The sequence below is a fragment of the Onthophagus taurus genome, chromosome 6 (assembly GCF_036711975.1).
Source record: "Onthophagus taurus isolate NC chromosome 6, IU_Otau_3.0, whole genome shotgun sequence".
Lineage (NCBI taxonomy): Eukaryota > Metazoa > Arthropoda > Insecta > Coleoptera > Scarabaeidae > Onthophagus > Onthophagus taurus.
In genome coordinates, this window is record NC_091971.1 from 22934279 (window position 1) to 22941213 (window position 6935).

Here is a 6935-nt window from a genome sequence, read left to right on the forward strand (position 1 = left end):
GCGATACATCATTGGAAAGCTAAAAATGTGCTCTTTTCAGCACTATTATAATAAAGTATAGTTTGTATTTAAAAAAATACAACTTTATGTTATATCTCAAAAATTATCAGCTATGTTAAAAATTTTTCAACGGCAGTATATTCTACTCAAAAAAGTGTCTTAAGAATGTATTAACCCCATTTCTCTAATTTCAAAAATAAACGAAATATGAGCATTTTTTGAAATCACTAAAATTTGACTTTTTGCCTATAAATTAAAAACAAAAGAAGATAGAGATTTAGTCTTTACGGGATTGGATTAGTCTCGGAAAAAGAGACCGGGACATGGCACCTACTTTTTTTGTATCTCTTATAGTTTCTGAGATAGCCTATAATAACACCCAAATTTGCCCACCCTGTACACACCATTGTCGTCCAGTTTATTTATTTTGTCCTTATTGTTTATAAGCATTCTTTCTAATGTTTTATTTGGTTTGAAATTAAGATTTATATTATATTGTTTTAAACTCTGTTTTATTTTATTGGATATGTTGCCTTGGAATGTTATAGCTCTATAATAAATACTTTGATCTTCATTGTGTTGATTCTTTAGAGTGGTACAATTAATCATTTTTTGTTTTTTCTGTTGTTTGTTTATAATATTATTTATTATGTAAGTTGGGAAGTTATTATTTTTCGCAACTTGGTAGATTGTATTTATTTCGGTGGCAAGGTTTTCTGTGTTCATTTTTGAATTGTATGCTCTATGTATGTGTGATCTAAAAGCAGCTAGTTTCTGTGCGTTACAGTGATATGAGTCGTAGGGTATGACTGCATCTGTCTGTGTTGGTTTTCTGTATGTGTTAAATATAAAACCGTTATCCTGTGTTCTTTTTATGTTTATGTCTAAGTAGTTTATTTCGTTATTTTTCTCTTGTTCTATCGTAAATTGTATCTTGCTGTGTATTGAGTTAATATATTTATGAATCTTGTTTATAGTGTTGTTGTCTTTAGTATTAACAATGACTAGTATGTCATCTACAAACCTTTTCCAAAATTTTATGTTTTCAAAATATGGATTATTATCTTTATTAATTATAAGTTTAGTTTCCATCTCATTTAGAAATATGTCAGAGATCAAACTGCTCAAAGGAGACCCCATTGGTAAACCCTCTTCGTATGAATATATATTATTATTGAATTTGCAGAAATTTTGTTGTAAACTGATCTCGAATAGGTTGAAAATGTTATTACGATCATTTAGGTCTGTTATGTTATGTGATAGAGGCCCACTTTTACCACCTCTTGATAAATTTAACCGATAGATAAATTGACGCTCTTAGCCAATGAGAGCGTTTAAAACCGCTGTAACCATGGTAATTATCCATCGGTTAAATTATGAATCTTGTTTATAGTGTTGTTGTCTTTAGTATTAACAATGACTAGTATGTCATCTACATACCTTTTCCAAAATTTTATGTTTTCAAAATATGGATTATTATCTTTATTAATTATAAGTTTAGTTTCCATCTCATTTAGAAATATGTCAGAGATCAAACTGCTCAAAGGAGACCCCATTGGTAAACCCTCTTCGTATGAATATATATTATTATTGAATTTGCAGAAATTTTGTTGTAAACTGATCTCGAATAGGTTGAAAATGTTATTACGATCATTTAGGTCTGTTATGTTATGTGATAGAGGCCCACTTTTACCACCTCTTGATAAATTTAACCGATAGATAAATTGACGCTCTTAGCCAATGAGAGCGCTTAAAACTGCTGTAACCATGGTAATTATCCATCGGTTAAATTTATCAAGAGGTGGTAAAAGTGGGCCAGAATGTCTTTAATAATGTTCAATGTTTGTCTGGTGGGGATGTTGGTATACAGGTTGACGATGTCGAAGGATAGAATAGTAAAATCTTTTGGCAGTGACATTGTGCTCAGTTCTGTTATTATTTCTGATCTATTCCGAATAGTGTGTGTTGGTTGGAAGTTAATATTTGTTTTGAAAATGTCTATTAGAAATTTTGATATTTTGTAAGTACTTGAGTCGATGCTGGTTATTATTGGTCTTATGGGCATGTTCTGTTTATGCAGCTTAGGCAATGCATACAATCTAGGTATTTTCGGGTTCATTGGGATGATTGATCTTACATTTCTGCCATATTTCGTTAAAGTAGTTTTACTATTGTTTATTATTTTCTTGACTTTTTCATGGAAGGAGTTAGTAGGATTTTTTAGGGTTTCCATGAAATTGTTATCGTTAAGGAGCACAGAAAACCTTACCACCGAAATAAATACAATCTACCAAGTTGCGAAAAATAATAACTTCCCAACTTACATAATAAATAATATTATAAACAAACAACAGAAAAAACAAAAAATGATTAATTGTACCACTCTAAAGAATCAACACAATGAAGATCAAAGTATTTATTATAGAGCTATAACATTCCAAGGCAACATATCCAATAAAATAAAACAGAGTTTAAAACAATATAATATAAATCTTAATTTCAAACCAAATAAAACATTAGAAAGAATGCTTATAAACAATAAGGACAAAATAAATAAACTGGACGACAATGGTGTGTACATACTAGAGTGCGACACTTGTAAAGCAGCGTACATTGGAGAAACAGGCAGGAGCCTTAGAAAAAGAATAAGAGAACATAAACACAAAAATAACTCCAACTTCGGAAATCACTTAACATTTAACTCAAAACATGAATTTAACGAAGATAAAAATTCCAGAATCCTTCATCATATCAATAAAAGTTACTATTTAGAAATAATGGAAAACTATGAAATTAATAAATTCCTCAACAACTGCCCTGATGTAACATGCCTAAACGAACAAATTATACCTACAAGAAGACCACTATATACCTATCTCAAACAACCATACACACCTCCACGAAAACCTCCCGAACTCTAAAAATAGCTGCTCTCTCTGTACCATTATATTTTTCAGTGTTTGATGTAGGGAGTTAATATGTTTATCTACAACTATTGAATTATCTATTCGTTATACAATTGATTTTTGACGGGTAATGACACTCATTACCCATGACAGACAAAGTGTTGAATAATGAGGCTATTATTCCACACTTCTGACACTGCCTACTAATCAAAAAATAAAATATTAACAGAAATGACAGCTTTCTTATATTGAGGTTATGTCTGAAATGTCTATCAAGTTTATTTTTTTTTCGTTTTTTTGATTTTTTTTTCAAAATTAAATAGTTGTAGATAAAGTATAGTATTCAACTTGCGTATAATGGATGTTACCCACTCAGATTACAACACTCGCTCGCTTCGCTCGCTCGTGTTGCAACTTCTTCTTCGTGGGTAACAGCCGCCATTATACGCTTGTTGAATAATATACTATTATGTTGTAATACGTCATTTTAACCTGTTGAAAATCAACCTATTCAAAACAAGAAAGTTTAAATTCAATACACGACAATCACATTTGACAGATTACCAACATTAAAATAGAAAATATACCATTGACAGTTTCAACATAACCTAAAATATAATAAAAAGTGATGCATGTTTAGAGATTAACATTTTAATAGTGAATTAATTCAATAAAGTATCACATACATGTTTAGTTGTTCAAAAAAATTGACGTAAGTTAAAATGTAAAATTATATAATAATAGAAAGTGTTGTAAAATTAATAACTTTAGGAACTCCTGATGATGCTTCGAAAGGAGCGAAACCGGTAGAGTGATAATAAACACATTTCACCTTTAAGTGCAAAATTTGTTTAATTGAATTACCCAGGTGAAAAGAAAACAAAAATGAATATTAATTTTTTTTAGTACTTATATCGTGAATTTTTAACGATGTTTTGGAAATAAATTACAAATATCAAAAATTTTGTGAATGTTTAAAAAGAATTATTTATCACCAACTTCGAACCAATTTAAATTAAATCTTTTTCAAGAAATTTTATCAAAACACAAAATCGATGATCATCAAAAGTGTTGTTTTGTACCGTGAATTGTTTATTATGGACGTGAAGGTTTAAAACAATAAATCATTCATATCAGTTCCCGACGGAACCGATTCAGAGTTGTGAGAATTAAAGCTTTTCTCTTCCCCTAAAATTGTTAATCGAGTGAATTCACTCCGGAAAGGTCACAAGGCGAGTTCAAGGAAATACATTTCATTCATCATCGTTGAGACAATGACTATTGATGTATTTAGGGGAAAATCCGAAGTTGCTTATTTTACCTTTATCTTTGCAAATAGTATAGTTTTACATAACAATACCTATAACGAGCTAAATCTTTTGTTGTGTTGAACAAAACTCGCTATTCCCTAGATCCTCATAAATTATGGTTTTATTTCGGCTAGAATCTGGGTTAATATGGGATTTATTAATCGTTAAAGTTCGGCTTTATTTTTTGATAATTATACCCTTAATGGAATTATTTTGCATTTTGACCTCGCTTTGCTTTACGTAATGTAATTAATTATATTTTGTGATTGCTGACCAATGTTCTATTTAATTTTAATGATAATATTTTTAAAGAAGCACGTCTTTTTTTAAGAAGAAAAAATTCTCAATATCAAATATCTCGGGTGAGAGTATTCTCAACGAAGCCACTCAAAATTTCTCCCTTCCCATGAATACTGATTTTTTTTCGCACCGATTTTTCATCCCTTTTCTACTCTCTAATCAATATTTATGAGAAGAACTGAACTTATTTCATTTTTCTTTTCTCTATTCCCATTTTCAACCAACAAATTTACAAGTTATAAATTTTAATTTAACTATTTCAAACTTTTTAATAAAATATGCCGATTAAATAATTTTATTAAAATTTAATTATTAATATTTATATTTATTTACCTGTTTGTGAGCTCACGCGAAATCTTCAAACACACGTCTCGATCGCTTTTGAGACGCTTGGCAATAATACCGAGCCTAACCAGGGTGGCGTCGCGACGCTACTGAAACTTTACGCTTTCAGTAAGGTCTCCGCAGAAGAGCTTTCCTACGCTTGCGTCAAAATCCGCTTGTTCCATCTCTTCTCTATCTATTTCGTTCTTCTTCGTATAGTTTTCATAAATTTAACAATAAAATAAATAACAATAAAAGATACCACCAAACATTTTTAGAAATAACACAATCTGTATAACCTAAATTATTAAATTTTCAATAAAATTGAGTTTTCAATTAAATAATATTTTCAATTAATCATATTTTTAACTTTTAAAAACCATGTCAACTTTAATACGAACCCATTTGGGAAATCGAATATTTCCATTTGAACGTCGAATAGAATTAATAGAAGGGGAGAGGTCGACAGGAAATCTAATTAAAAACGGTGTCCTTTTGTTCCTGTTTTTTATAAATTCACGTTTTTGTTATCGTTGGGAACATAGAGGTTCGATGGAGTTTCGACGTTCACGAGATGGAAGAGTGTAAAAAATCAGATCTTTTTTTAGTAGGGATCAAAAGATGGACGTATTCATTTCGCTAATTCAGATTTTTAAAACGATGAAAGGTTTAAATTAAAAATTTTATGTTATCAATAAAGAATTCTTGAATTTAATTTCTATTTATATCATAGGTTTTATTGTTAGTTTGATATTATAGAATAAACGTACAACAAACCACCACAAAAAAGAGTACATAATTAAACAAAAGTTAGTGCTGGTCGCAAGAGAAGCCGAGTTTGGTAACTCTCTCAAATTTGCAACTTTAACTAACCACAAAACGGTGTTCACAACATGGCACTATACATAGATCATTTAAAACGCACTGAAACTTTTATTTTCAAGTAAATTTCAACACCCAACGATAGTTTTCTAAACATCGATTAAACCTCCACTGAATTACATGCGATGGGATTTTTTTCCTCCACCGTTTTTACTAAGATAACAAAAAAAGGCTAATTACCGGTCGTTAAATTCTATCCTCCTCTATCTTTCAACCATAAAAAACTACCCTAGGGATCTAGGAAACGAGTTTTTTTTTGCGTTATGTAAAGGAGCATAGACGAGGGTATGGAATTAATTAGAAAACTTATCGGAGAATTTATTAAGCGCTATAAAGAATTGAAATTTGTAAATTTTTTTTGTTTACACATAGATAACCTGAAAATGAGCGTACAAAAAAAGAGTTAGTGAAATCGAAAAACAACTCCAACAAAAAAATAATTGAAGAAAGCCCATTTTTACAGAATTTGTGATTCACGAGACTCACAAATTATTTCGAGAATATTGTAATACCGCTGTATCGTGTTGTTGCATTTTTCGTAAAACTCTAAAGGCAGTTCTACTCCATAACAGAAACATATTCAAATTATTACCTGTTGCGTGAGGGGCTCATTTAAAAGATGCCTATGAAACTTTATAATTTATTCTGAAAGAATCAAATGCTCAACGTCTAAATATTAAAAGTCTCCCCCTAGGAACTGTGAATTTTAGAACGATCAAAACAGCTCAAAAATGGCCGGTGAGGCAGTAAACGATAATATTGGAACCATACTGATATCACCAATAAATATTTACAATCCCAGAGCGGATATAGCCGCTAAAGAATTATATGGACAGTTGGAGGTACTGTACAGGGTGTCCCAATTTCGATGTCCGCATAGGCTATCTCCGAAACTAAAAGAGATAGAAAAAAAGTAGCTTACATGTCATGATCTCGTTTTTCGAGAAAATGTTAATTCCGAAAACTCCGAACAGCTATCGTCTTTTGTTTTCACCCTATCGGCAAAAACTGAAAATTTTGCAAAAACGACAATCGCGAATATCTCACTTATTATCAAATATGGAGTATTATAAATAAAACATTATATGGGCAACTTTTTACGAAGAATTCAGTGGCGTAGGTAGAATTTTTTTCCCATCTTTTATTTTCGAGATTTTAGACGTAACTTTATTTTTTTAAATGGAAACCATAGTTGGCTATGACTTAAAATAAT

The 6935-nt window shown here is 30.5% G+C and overlaps 1 protein-coding gene across 1 annotated transcript in view; it reads right to left on the minus strand.

Annotated features, from left to right (window-relative positions):
- Positions 1-4934, minus strand: part of LOC111415113 (adhesion G protein-coupled receptor E2-like) — a 295725-nt gene extending 290791 nt beyond the window's left edge. Inside the window, exon 1 of the mRNA XM_071196332.1 lies at positions 4850-4934. The gene's annotated coding sequence lies outside the window, so the exon portion shown is untranslated. The remainder of the gene's footprint in view (positions 1-4849) is intronic.
- Positions 4935-6935: the final 2001 nt, after the last annotated feature.